General features: G+C 38.7%; 1 protein-coding gene across 1 annotated transcript in view; it reads left to right on the top strand.

The window, feature by feature from the left end:
- NR2E1 (nuclear receptor subfamily 2 group E member 1) overlaps positions 1–14,614 on the top strand; it is a 105,984-nt gene that overhangs the window by 58,528 nt on the left and 32,842 nt on the right. The gene's annotated exons all lie outside the window — the stretch shown is intronic.

The following is a 14,614-nucleotide window of genomic DNA, read 5'->3' on the forward strand; positions in this document are numbered from 1 at the left end:
CTCTGAGCAACTCTTACCCGCTCTGCCATGGGGTAATAAGGCAAACCAAAATGGCAGTGTACTTTCTGGGTAAGGTTTAGCACAGTATTTGCTCAATGTCAATCCAGCGAGAGGCAAAGGTACATAGAAATTTTTTGCATGGTGAACAAGGGCCACATTGTATTGTTCCTGCTTTTGCCATTGAAGGAGAACTATGCAAAAATTACTAACACCTTAAAAGATACTAATTCCTTAAGAGTTTACTGATAGCTTGGAAAACCATGGGACCAACCCTGCAATGTAGTTTCAAAAATAAGTCTCACAGTGTAGACAGTTTCGGTTTGGGAAGATGGATAGTGGTGATAGTTGCACAACAATGTGAATGTACTTAATGCCACTGAACTGTACACTTAAAAATGGTTTAAGTGGTGTAAAAAAAAAGTTCCACATTAAAAAATAAAGGCATTTCTTATTCAGAATTAACACCATTTTAAATACATAATACCAGAACGGAAACCCTGAAGGCTCTACTATCTAAGTTACAAATTCTAGGTTCAAATAAGTATGAGAGGAGACAAGAAACGGGATGGCAGAGAGGTCGCAACTATGCAACCACCAGGCTTTCTATTCCCTTTGTGGTTCTCAAGATGGCAAAGATCTACTCAGACAAGTTTTTCTTCAGTTGAGCTGGTATTTTGGTTGCAGAGAACAGGAGGGGAGAGAGACAGGGAGAAATCTTCCTCCTCAACCAAAAAAGGGCGGGCACCCACCAGGACCGAACAGCCGCGACCAGCCCGAGCTGCCCTCGTCCTCTAGGCGGCTGGAGCCGCAGTGCCGAAGCAGAGCCGGCGCTGCGGGCAGAGCGTCTGGCTGCGCGGCCCACCGCGGTGGAGAGCTCCTAACTCCCAGAGCCTCCTGTGGCTGCAAGGCGGGAGCAGCGGCTTCTCCCGCCTCCCTCGCGCTCCCTCGGCTTCCAGGTTCAATAAGGATTACATCATGGAGCAAGTATGCGGGGCAGCCTGAGAATCAAAGCCGTCACAATCAGCGGCTGGTTAACTGTACTGTTGCTGAAACACATCCTTCCCACCCCCTCCTCTCCCCTCTCCCACCCCAACCCTCTGCTTTTCGTACTATTAAGGATAGCATTATTGGGGAGAGGAAAATCTGATCAAAACTGTCGACCGCCAACAGCAGATTTTCTATGGATTCTATAAAGGCCACCTTAACGATTTCCCTAATTAATGGATGACATCTTTGGCTGAAGGAGAGGCGATGGATTCGACTCTGTCTTCGCCTTTGTTAACCTTCTAATTAACTTTCGTAGGTCACCCAGGTCTCCCAAACCTAAAAAGTGAAGAGGCCCATTGTGCGAGGAGCAGTAAACTTACTTTTTCTGCTGGGATACTTAAAAGGGAGAACAATTATAGGCTGAGAAAAATAACTCCATTTAAAAGCTTTGTGGCTGCAGAGAATGCATAGGTCCCTCCCTTAGAAAATAATTGAAACACCTTTTATACCAATATTTCTATGCATAATAAAAACAAATTAGCAAAATGCATCTAAATTCAGCAGCACTTTCAAATTACCTTTTTTTGGAATGTAAGCCTCTACAAGTCAACAAAAGGAGCGGGAGTTTAGAGAGAACATTGCAACTGCAACAGCTATCAGCCTTTAGGCAGAGTGAGTGCAGCACTGGGCCGAGCTCAGATATCTGAGTCAGCTCCTGGAGGAAATGCTTCGAATTTAGTGCCCTTGCCCATGTTGGGTATGAGATGCCAAGGGAACCCAAAGACTATTAGCAAGTGAGCAGGTCTTTGTCTGGATGGAGTGGCCTTTGGGGGTTCAGAAATATTTTTATGGTCTTAGTGAAAAACAGAAACCACCATGGTGGAAAAGCCAGAAAGTTAGTGAAACCCCACTGCGATCAGTGAAATTGATAAGACAGAACAATTTTTTAAAATGTAAGACATATTCCTGTTGGAATTTTCATTTTGGTAGATTTGACAGACTATGCAGATGTGTTATAGTTTCTGCCCTAGCTCCTTGGCATCTGTGGCTAAACAGAGGAGACACTGAGGGAAGAGTAGATGCTCAGCCTAAAATGGAACTGAGATGAAGCCTCCTTTAAAGGAGGGCTTTGCTAAAAGGGAATGAGAGTCCTAACCCAAGGACAACAATACTGTGACTTTAGGATTGTTTTCTGATTACAAACAGACCCAGAGCTAATTGTAGAAAAGTATAAAGACTTTAAATACTGTCAATATTTTAATCATGTCTTTCCATTCTTTCTCCTATGTATCCCCAAATTTTTATACCGTTCATATTTGTATTCTTCGCTTTGTTCCTTTAACAAAAGAACATTTGGCATTATTTATAAAAATTACAAAAACATAAACATTCTTTGATGCAGCAATTCCTCTTTAGGAAGTTTCCCTAGAGGTATACTTGCACAAAATGACATATGTATAAAGTTATTCTTTGCAGCACTGTTCATAATAGATTGAAAGCTATCTAAATGTCCATTAATAGGGGACTGGTTAAAGAAACACAGTACATCCATTGAGTGGAATATTACACAGCCATAAAAAATAGATGAGGATGCTCATTATATGCCATTTTGGAATGGTCTTCAAAATAGCCCGTTAGATAAAAAACAAACAGCAACAACAAAATGGAGCAGAACAGTGGTGTAAAGTATGCTACCATTTGTAGAGAAAGACATGGTTTGAATATTCATAAACATTTTCTTCTGGTGGCAGTTATCTTGGGAGAAGAGACCTGAGTGGCTGAGGAACAGCTGTGGGAGGGAGACTTCTCTATAACTTTTATATCTTTTGAATTTGTACTGTGTGAATATATTATCTATTCAAAAAATAAATACATAATTTAAAAATTTTAAAAAGAGAAGGGTTGCTATTTTCCAGTCTGCTCTGTGCATAGCTCTGCACAATTCAAGGGTAGCCTAGTCATAAAAGTGTCCTATTCATTTCCATATACTAAATAGCTTATTTTAGACTTCTCAAAGTCTGCCTAGATTAAAAGAACCCTAAAATGGAAGGTACACAGTCACTTTCTCTATGAAATATTTAAATGTTTCTTAATGAAAACAGAATAATGGGAACTTCCCTGGTGGCGCAGTGGTTAAGAATCTTCCTGCCAATGCAGGGGACATGGGTTCGAGCCCTGGTCTGGGAAGATCCCACATGCCACGGAGCAGTTAAGCCGTGTGCCACAACTACTGAGCCTGCACTCTAGAACCCATGCTCGGCAACAAGAGAAGCCACTGCAATGAGAAGCTCGAGCACCGCAATGAAGAGTAGCCCCAACTTGCTGCAAGTAGAGAAAGCCTGCACAGCAGTGAAGACCCAACACAGCCAAAAATAAATTAATTAACTAATTTAAAAAAAACAGAATAATGCATTCTGTGATTTAATTGTTTAAAAATAAATTTCAACAAACTGTTACGTCTGTGTAAATAAAACATTCACAGGCTTCATCAGCACATGCATTGGGACATATGCTTTGGGCCTCAGAATTGTAGAAATATTTCCTAACATTTGAGATGTGCCAAGAAACAGATAAAGAAGTCAAATAAAATCTTTTTTTGTTGGCTTTTTCTGTTTGTTTTGGCCATGCGGTGCCACTTGTGGGATCTTAGTTCCCCGACCAGGGATTGAACCTGGGCCCACAGCACTGAAAGTGCTGAATCCTAACCACTGGACCGCCAGGGAATTCCCAAATAAAATATTGTATTACACAAATTCTTCTTGCTCACAAGAGTCTGATTTACTTGTATCAATCAATTTAAGTGATTCTTAGTTTATGAGCTACAATTTTAAGTGACTGGACTAAAACCTGGAGCCAGTATTATTCTCTCCTCAGTCCTCAACCCAATCTGTCAAAATGGCATTGGAAATTATTAGGCTGAACCATATGCAATTAGTGTGTGTCAAGTACAATAGCAGCAATTTCAAGATTCAGCCTAATATTTTTCATCATCATAATGTAGCCTGTAGCTACATAACAGAGACATTGTTATTGTTGCCAGTCCACCATCCATTTCTCCCTTCTTCCCTGTTAGCAGAACTCCCATTAATTCCCATTTAGGAAGGTAGTAAATCTCAATTCAACTAAACTGTATACATGGAATTCCCATTTCTTTTGTCTGTGATTGGTTTAGATTTGGGCATGTGATACAGTTCTAGGCCAATGAGATATAAGAAAAGACAGCTAAAGGTTTCTGAGAAAGATTTCTCTTCCACTGGACATTTTCAGGTTCAGATGGATTGCCCAGAATTCTGGCAGTCATCTTGCTACTACAAAGAGTGCAGACATAATGGGCATCCTAGGGTGACACAATAGGAAATAGGAAGGAAGTTGGATCTCCATGATAGTATTGAGTGGTTGTATTAAACAACTCTGTAATCCTCTGACCTTATACTTCTTGTTATACGAAATGATAATTTTCCACATAGTTTAAGCCATTTTGAATTGGTTTTCTATTATATTCCAAATATTAATAGACCATCCTGGTAAATATTTTCACCACTTTAAGTGGCAGGAAGGCCAGCTTCCTGTAAAAGCTCCTCAAGTAGTTCTGTTGTACTCTTCTAGTCAAAATTGTTTTAAATCATAAAAATAAATGCCTCCTTGGGCTTCCCTGGTGGCACAGTGGTTAAGAATCTGCCTGCCAATGCAGGGGACATGGGTTCGATCCCTGGTCTGGGAAGACCCCACATACTGTGGAGCAACTAAGCCCGTGAGCCACAACTACTGAGCCTGCGCTCTAGAGCCCACGAGCCACAACTCTGAGCCCACGTGCTCTAGGGCCTGAGTGCCACAACTACTGAGCCTGTGTGCTGCAACTGCTGAACCCTGATGCCCTAGAGCCAGTGCTCTGCAACAAGAGAAGCCACTGCAATAAGAAGCCTGTGCACCGCAACAAAGAGTAGCCCCCACTCACCACAACTAGAGAAAGCCTGCACGCAGCAACGAAGACCCAACACAGCCAAAAATAAATAAAATTTTAAAAATAAAAGAAAAAAATAAATAAAAGAAATGCCTCCTCAACATCTTTCGTCATAAGGGAAATGCAAATTAACACCACAATGAGATACCGCTTCACACCCACTAGAATGGCTATAATCAAAAAGATGGGCAATAACAAGTGTTAGTGATGATGTGCATTGCTGATGAAAATATAAAATAATGCAGCCACTTTGGAAAACAGTTTGTCAGTTTCCCCCAAAAGTTAAACATAGAGTTACCATATAACCCAGCAATTCTACTCCTAGATATATGTTCAAGAGAACTGAAAACATAACATCCTCACAAAAAGTATACAGGAATGTTCATAGCAGCATTATTCATAATAGCCAAACGGGAGAAACTATACAAATGTCTATCAACTAATGAATGGTTAATAAAATGTGGCATGTTCATACATAGAATATTATTTGGTAATAAAAAGAAATAAAGTACTGATGCATGCTACAACAAGATGAATCTTGAAAACATTACGCTAAGTGAAAGAAGCTAGACACAAAAGGCCACGTAGTGTATGATTTCACTTATATGACATGTCCAGAATTGGCAAATCCATAGAAACAGAAAGTTTCAAAAATACGTATGACCAATTTGTTAAAAAGAAAGACTATTTTTTATCTAATTAGAGCTTCATTTTTGTGGTCATTTAAGCAAAAATGAGTGAAGATTCTATCCCCCAGAAGACTGTAAACTTCATGAAAGCAGTGTCCCTGCCTGTGTCTTGGTGCCAGCACATCCAGCTGGACTACACACATTACAGACTATGTGAGTGAATGGATCTTGGTACATTTTCTTATGAACAATTCTCGGCTTAGTTCCTAAAATAGGCCTCTGTTTACTCATCTGCAAAATGGGGCTAGAGCAGTAACAACCTTCTAGGATGAATGTGAGGATTAAATGAGTTAAGGGAGCTCATTTAAACTTTGCAAAGTTCCTGGGACGTAATAAGAGTCAACAAGAGGTAGTCATTGCTGTATTGTTTTAAGTATTATTACTATTATTGTATTTGGGGACCTTATGCCCACTCATCACAAGGCGTAGAAATTTCTTACCACCTGGCATGAGCAATTCTTGAGTGAATTTTTTTTGAGTGATTATTGTTTAAATATATATTTGCTCTTATAAAATTGAAGACGGGATTAGCAATTTTCAGATTCTGAAACAAAAATAATTGGAAATTCAGATTCAGCAATCATAGGATTTTATAACAGTCTACAAGTACATGAAAAAAATCTACAAAAATATAATAGATTTGAATTTCTATAAATGATCTAGTCTGAAACATTTTTCTAAACTTCTACTATTTTTTGTTTGTTTGTTTGTTTGTTTTGTTGGGTTGTTTTTTTTTGCGGTACGCGGGCCTCTCACTGTTGTGGCCTCTTCCGTTGCGGAGCACAGGCTCCAGACGTGCAGGCTCAGCGGCCATGGCTCGTGGGCCCAGCCGCTCCGCGGCATGTGGGATCTTCCCGGACCGGGGCATGAACCTGTGTCCCCTGACTTGGCAGGCGGACTCTCAACCACTGCGCCACCAGGGAAGCCCTCTACTATTTTTTCATATACTCCATTAAGCTTAAAATACCAAACTCCTTAAGTTAACTTTAGGTCAGCTTTCAGCCTCTAAGTTTTTAAATTGTCTCCCTCATCCCCCACCCTCCCCACTAATCAACTTATAACATGCACCTTATTTGAGTGAAATATTTTTCACTTTACTTGAAGTTTAACATATACTCATAGGATACAGATTGAGTCAACCATTGTTTTAGGGTAGGTAGGGGTGTGCTGGAGGCGAAACTTTGGTCCTCCCATCTCACACAGGGAAAAGCTTAGGTAAGTGATTTATCTTGCATCACATAACTTGTTAATGGGATTTTGAAAGGAAAGTCCAGCTCTTTTTCCTGCTGCTACAACACGCCAGCCCCCTCCATTATACAACACACGGACAAACAATGGACAAGCAGCAAAACATTTCCCTAGCTGGGACATCAAATATTATGAGAAAGGACAAGCATAGGGAAAATGGAAAGTGCATGATTTTTAAGTGCATTCTTCCAGGTTTCAATCCAGATTTTGATCATTTATATGTTCACAAGTTTCCATTAGATCAATATACTTCATTAATCTTGTTTGCTCTTGTGAGAAAAATACAATGGCCAGGGAAAAGTGGGGAAGAGATGAACAAGTAAGTGATTTGCTGGAGAGATTAGAAAATCTCTGTCAGAATTCTGTGTGTTCACACCAACCCTTAACTACCCCTCACCTTACCCCACAAAAAAAGAGAGAGAACAGATAGTAGCAAAGAATAAGAAAGTCTTCTGATGCCAGGCAGTAACAGAGTTAGCTGTCACCAAACTGGGCCAGAAATAATGGATGACAACCTCACCCTTGCACACCATTCCTAGTATCAGTTCCTTTTCCTTTATTCTCATTACCAGCAAGACCCACCCACAAGGGGGAAGATTTCCTCCCAGTGTGAAGAAACTTCCTATCAAGTAAGTTGGATGTTTTCTCTGCTGAAAGGTTACATCTTGTTTATGGACGGGGTTCTCTGTTTTAAAAGTCCATGGGCAGAGGGGCCCTGTGGAGATGGATTATTCCTCATTCCCCCCAATTTAATCCCCTCATTCAATTCACCCTTTCTGACTCCTCTCTTCCTTTCTCTTCTCTCTTCCTATTTTGTGCCTTCATTTTATTTCTCTCCACTCTCCTTCCCTTCTCTTTGATCACATCAATCTTTAGTAGTATATTAATGTTACTCACCAAAGTAACAAAGCCTTGATTCTGAAATTCTAAAGTCTTGATTCTGAATTTGCTTCTCTAAACAAAAGATAGGTTTAACATTAAGAACTACAGGTGGTCCAGCATCACTTTTTATATCCATCCCCAAACAAGGAGGCCATATATTTATCTAGAGATATTTTGTATAACTTAATTCAGTATACATGCAATCTATGTATACATATACATTAAAGAATCTTTTGGATCTGTGTAAGGGCCTTTGAAGTCTCTTCTGCATGTTAATTTCTCTCCTAATCCAGATGCCACTGCTCTTTGTGACATTTCAGAGAGGTCACTGAGCACCATCCTTATAACCCTCCAGAGAAGAACAATGGAATGCAGAACTTTTTTTTATTACCTAACCTTTTAATATTCTTTTTTCCTTTTCAAGAAAATCCAGTTAAGTACTAGGAGGTCTTACCACTAATAGTAATTTCTCTCTAGCTCAGTCAGTACTTACCCTCTGCAGAGAAAATTATGAATGTATCTGTGTTCACAGATTTACACATTTCCTGTTTTATATGATTACTCCCCAGAAGGAACTACCTTGAGCCTCTGCCTAAACGGATCTTTCTGGCCTCCCCATGATTATGCAGTTCAAAGAATCACAGCTTTTACAAATGAACTTCCCTTCTGATTTGGAATTCTAAGAGCTCTAACTATTATTAAACTGTATATAAACTATAGGGATTTGAAAGGTAACAAATGTTAGAGACTGCAGCTTTTCAAGCTGTATATTTCACAAACAAAATGCCAGCTTAAATTAGAAGCTGGAAAAATATTTTAGTTTTAGCAAAGCAGATTTTTTAAATCTGCTAATAAAAAATTCATAAATTCTGGAAGAATTAATCTAAAATATTGATACTTACCACACAAATGTATCAAATGATCTTAATGTGTTACCATTTGGGGAGTTTTAATTCTGCTAGCATGAAAACAAATTTTTTGACACTGTAATATCTTATTTGAATACAGTTTTATACAGTGGAAAAGCTTAGTCTTATATACTGTGTATAAGGAAAACCCATTTGTGTTTAAAATAAAAATTCCTCAAGATATTTTAGGTTCTTGCTCTGTACAATGAATTTAAAGATAAATTATGTTCTGAGTAAAACGTTGTTTGTGTTTACGCAGAATATAAAGAAGAAAATAATCGATAATTCCACCATCCAGACAACAACTATTTATATTTTCTTCCAGTCTTTTGACTAGGCATATATTTTGAAATTCCTTGTTTAGACTTTCACTGTTCTGTTTTAAGCAGTAATACTTCATGCTGAGGCATGGCTTGATTTTTAGTCACAGGGAGAAAGAAAAAAGAGAGAAAGATCAAGAAAGAGGAACATGGAGGGCACAGGATTCTCTTGCCTCCTTTCCTACTGACTGCTGACACTAGTCCCCCATACCTACTGCTAGAGGCATTCCCCAAAATCCTCAAATAGAACAACAACAATTGTTAATAAAAAAAAAACTTTTCCAAACCTGAAAAGCATTGTAAGTGAGCCTACTGATATTCACTGTGAAGAAAATGTCAACATTCTCTTTGTGGATAGCTAGGTAATTTGTGGATTTTTGCATTTCTATGGTCATCTCTTTCTAGGCTTCTAAGAAATCATGAATAAAAAAGAAAAAGTAGGGCTTCCCTGGTGGCGCAGTGGTTGAGAGTCCGCCTGCCAAGTCAGGGGACACAGGTTTGTGCCCCGGTCCGGGAAGATCCCACATGCCGCGGAGCGGCTGGGCCTGTGAGCCATGGCCGCTGAGCCTGCACGTCCGGGAGAGGCCACAAAAGTGAGAGGCCCACATACTGCCAAAAAAAAAAAATTTTATATATATATATATATATATATATATATGTTTTTAATCACCTGAAAACACCCTTTAGAGTCTAAAATGGGTATGACCATTATTCTGATCCCCCTGCAATGTAACAGTTACTCTCCTCAGTCTAGCTTGCTTTATATTTTTAGTATAAAATACATATTGAATTTTGGCAAGTTTGAGTAAATATCAATAATATAGCTTTCCAGGATAGCTTGCATCATTATGGCCTAGAACTTAAGGCAATTAAGTGTGTCTTCCTTTTCCTGTAATTTTATATGAAGAACACATTTTCCACAACATACAGTTCTTATAGTAAGCACTATAGGCCTGTAGTAAGCACTAGACTGTGAAAACAGAATAGTCCATCAGCCTCCTAAGAGGATGCTCAGTGTCTCCTTAGACCTATTTTCATTGAAGCCTCCAAGAATGACATTACTGTATTGTGCTCCATGATTGTGGCTATCATTTCATCACCAGAAATTATAGCACTGGCTTCTGTTTCCAGCACTTTGGTGGGTTAGATGCTGCAAAGGTTAGTTTTACATGTCAACTTGGCTAGGCTATGGTGCCCAGTGTTTGGTCAAACACTAGTCTAGGTATTGCTATGAAAGTATTTCATAGCAGTGTGGTTAAAGTAGATTTTTAAGTAAAGCAGTTTACTCTCCGTGATGTAGGTGAGCCTCATCCACTCAGTTGAAGGCCTTAAGAGAAAAGACAGGTGCCCTGAAGATGAAGGAATTCTGCATCCAAACCTGCCTTTGGACTCAAAACTGTAACATCAACTCTTGCTGGAAAATCCAACCTATCAGTCAGCCCTGTGGATTTTGGATTTGCCAGCCCCCACAATCTCATGGGCCAATACTTAGAGTCTGTCTATAGATAAAGACACATAATTTATATTGTAATATAATATAATCTCTTTCTTTGGAGCACCCTGATACAGATACCCTGAATGACAATCTCAGCTAAGATAGCTAAAACTCTTGATAAAATATTTTTTAAATGTCTTTTAAAATATATCACTGAGCTTGCACAAAAGGGAGGGATTTTTCAGATCCCCAAAAGTAAGTGAAAGCAGAAACCCTGGTAATTAAGCAAGTTCCAAAGCCAGCTTTCACCCTGAAAGTTTCTGTCAGACTCTGGAGACCCTGAATCTCAACTCTGAGATGAAGCTCAGGGATTGCCCAAGGTGGGGAACCTGCTAGGAGAATCCTTACATAAAGCTGAAAACACAAAGGGCTACATCCTCAGTGTAAAGACAAATTAAAAAACATAAACCCTGTCCCAAAGAGGGGTGTTATTTCAAGGACATTTGCCTATCTTAATGTTGATGCCGGGAGGACAGAAAGAAAGAAAAAAACTTCCCTAAGAATTTGGAAGCACAACTAGGTCCATCAAAGGAGAGCTTTCTACCTGAATTCATACCACATATGTGGCTCCCCCAAATTTTAAACCATAAAATAGAGTATTTCAATATAAAAGGATCCCAGGTTGGTAGTACAACCAAGTAACTCAACCAGAAAGAGCAAGTGCAGATCTTCCCTGCACAAATTCACTTCCAACTTTGGCCTTAAAGAATCCCCAGAGATAAAGTGCCAAGACAAATGAGAAGATCACAGAAGAAAAATGTCATAAAACCTAGGAAGAAACATGGTACCATGAAGTGAAGACCAGAAGAAGCAAGCAGCAGACATCAAAAGTGGTCTTGCAAAGACATCAAATATTGACATTAGTGACCAAATACCAATTTTATATGATTAATAAAATAAAAGGGGAGCTTGAAAATATTAGCAAGGAACAGGAGACTGTAAGGGATATCCAAGCAGATCTGATAGGGAACCAAACAGTACTTCAGGAAATGAAACAAAATAATTTTTTAAATGGAGGAGAGGGGCTTAAACAGCTGTTTAGACCCAATGAAAAAGAGAATCAGTGAACTAGGAAATATATTTAAACATTTTCCAAAATACAATCCAGAAGACAAAGAGACAAAAAACATAAAAGAGATGTTAAGAGTTTTATAACGCCTAATCAGAGTTCATGAAGGAACTAATAGAGGAGGGCGAAAGCGCTTTCCAAAGAGATAAAGTGATAATAATAGAGGAGGATTTTCCAGTATTGTTAAAGACCACAGTGCTCAGATTCAGGAAGCCAAGTGAATCCCAAGCATGATAAATAAAAGAAATCTACATATAGAACTATGATTGTAAAAATGTAGAACTCCAAAAGGGAGGGAAAACTTTAAAGGTAGACAGGAAAGAGAGAGCATCTGTAAATGTGCAGCCTTAGACCTAATACTGACTTTTCAACAAAAAACAACAGGAGCTGGGACTTCCCTGGTGGTCCAGTGGTAAAGAATCCGCCTTCCAACGCAGGGGACATGGGTTCGATTGCTGGTCAGGGAACTGAGATACCACATGCCGTGGGGCAACTAACACCGTGTGCCACAACTACTGAGCTTGCGCGCCTCCACTAGACAGCCTGAATGCCGCAAACTACAGAGCCACACGCTCTGGAACCCGCGTGCCACAACTACAGAGCCCACATGCCCTGGAGCCTGCATGCCACAACTAGAGAAGAGAAAAACCTGCAGGCCATAATTAGAGAGAAGCCTGTGCGCCGCAACAAAAGATCCTGCATGCCTCAACGAAGGTCTCATGTGCCGCAACAAGACCCGATGCAGCCAAAAATAAATAAATCTTTTTTTTAAAAAAAGCAACAACAGGGCTTTCCTTGTGGCGCAGTGGTTGAGAGTCCACCTGCTGATGCAGGGGACACGGGTTTATGCCCCGGTCCGGGAAGATCCCACATGCCGCGGAGCCTGAGCGTAGGGAGCCTGTTCTCTGCAGCGGGAGAGGCCACAACAGTGAGAGGCCCGCGTACTGCAAAAAAAAAAAAAAGTAACAACAGGAGTGCGCACACACACACACAAAGACAGTAGAATCATATCAATGTGCTGAGAGAAAATAACTATGAATCAAGCATTATATCCCCATGAAATATCTTCCGAGGATGAGTGTAAAATATACTTTTAGTCAACCAAAAGTTGAGAGACTTTAATACTTGGGAGACCCTCACCAAAGAAAAATACAAAGGATGTACTTTAGAAAGAAGGAAATAATCAGAAAAGATATAGGTAAATATGTGGATAGATCTAAATAAATTTGATTGTATTAACAATAATATCTAATCTGTGTGTGTGGGGGGAAGGATTAAGCTAGAACTGGATTCCAGAACTAGAAAAGGATATGTTGAAAAAATTTCTAAGGTCCTCATATTGTTTCGGAGGAGGAAAGATGTTGATTAACCTTTTTAAGTGAAAACATTAAAACAGCGAGGCAACCCCTAAAAGAATAAACACACAAAGAATATAACTTCCAAACAAAAAATTCTCAGTGCAAAATAAGCAAAAAAGGAGCAAAAAATAGAAATATAAAGCACCAAAAAGATGGCAGTAATAAATCCAAGTACATATATCAATATTTATAATAATGTAAATGTACGAATATAAATGTCCAGTTAAATGTTGAGGATTATCAAAATGAATTTTTTTAAAAAAACAATTATAAACCGGTTTACAAGAGATTCTTAAAACATAAAGTTATAGAAAGGTTGAAATTCAAAGGATGGAAAACCAAATATTAACAGAAGAAAGCTAGTGTGGCAAAATTAATATCAGAGAAAATAGACTATGGCCAAAGCATTACTAGAAATGAAAACAGTTCCTACCTAATTCACCAAGATATGTCAAGGGACTTCCCTGGTGGTCCAGTGGTTAAGACTCCATTTCCTGATTGGAGAACTAAGATCTCACTTGCTGTGTGGTAAGGCCAAAAAAAAAAAAAGAAGAAAATATGTCAAGTCTACACTCATATGCACCCACAATCATATACTTCATTTTAGCATCAGAGAAAATGCAAAGTTACTGCCATTACCACTGCTATTCAATATTGTATTCAAAGTCCTAACCTGTATAAGTATGACAAAAGTGGAAAATACGTTAAAGCTTTAGGGATTAAAAAAGAAAGATAAAAAAACTGTCATATTTACACATAATATTATTGGCCACATAGAAAACTCAAAGAAAACTATAGGTTAAAATTATTAGAATTAATAAGAGACGTTTTGAATCAGTATACGCTTTCATACAGCAAAACTATAAGAAAATATAATTGTAAAAGAATGCCATTATATAGCAAAAATAAATAAATCTAGGTATAAATCTAACAAAAGTCATGTACCTCATTTACATAGAAAAATTATATCTTATTGAAAAAAACATTAAAGAAGACTTAAATAAATAAATACCAAGTTGTTAGTAGGAAGCTTCAACACATGAAGATGTCAATTCTCCCCATATTGATTAAATCCAATTCTGATGAAAATCCCAGAAATATTTTTTTGTGAAACTTGACAAACTAATTCTGAAATTAAAATGGAAGAACAAAGGGCCAAATATAGCCAAGTATTCCTAAGAAAAAGTACAAGGTAAGAAGAATTGCCCTCCTAGTTATCAAGACTTAGCATATAAGTTATAGTAAGTAAGACAATGGGATGCTGGCAAAGGGCTAGACAAAGGGGCCAAAGGAATATGATAGGGAACCTGGAAATAAATCAAGGCATATGTAGAGACTTGCTTTTATAATATAGTAGGCACTAGAGATAAACAGAGAAAAGGTTCAATCAATGGTACCAAGAAAATTTATTAAACAACTGTGAAAAAAAGAAAAACTAAATTGGATCCCTACCTTACCCCATACACAAAAACTCATTCCAGTTGGATTAAAGACTTAGATGTGGAAAGGCGAAACTATAAAAGTCTTGGAAAACGATTTAGGAGAACACCATTACAACCTTGCAATAGGGAAATTCTAGCATATGTGTACAGGAGGCATGCACAAGAGATAGTCTGAGAGACAGAGAGAGAGAAAGGGAAGGGAAGAACCCAAATGTCCACTCCTAGTAGTGAGGAGCAATCACCTGTAGCATGCTC

Source organism: Globicephala melas, chromosome 14, assembly GCF_963455315.2.
Source record: "Globicephala melas chromosome 14, mGloMel1.2, whole genome shotgun sequence".
Classification (NCBI taxonomy): Eukaryota; Metazoa; Chordata; class Mammalia; order Artiodactyla; family Delphinidae; genus Globicephala; species Globicephala melas.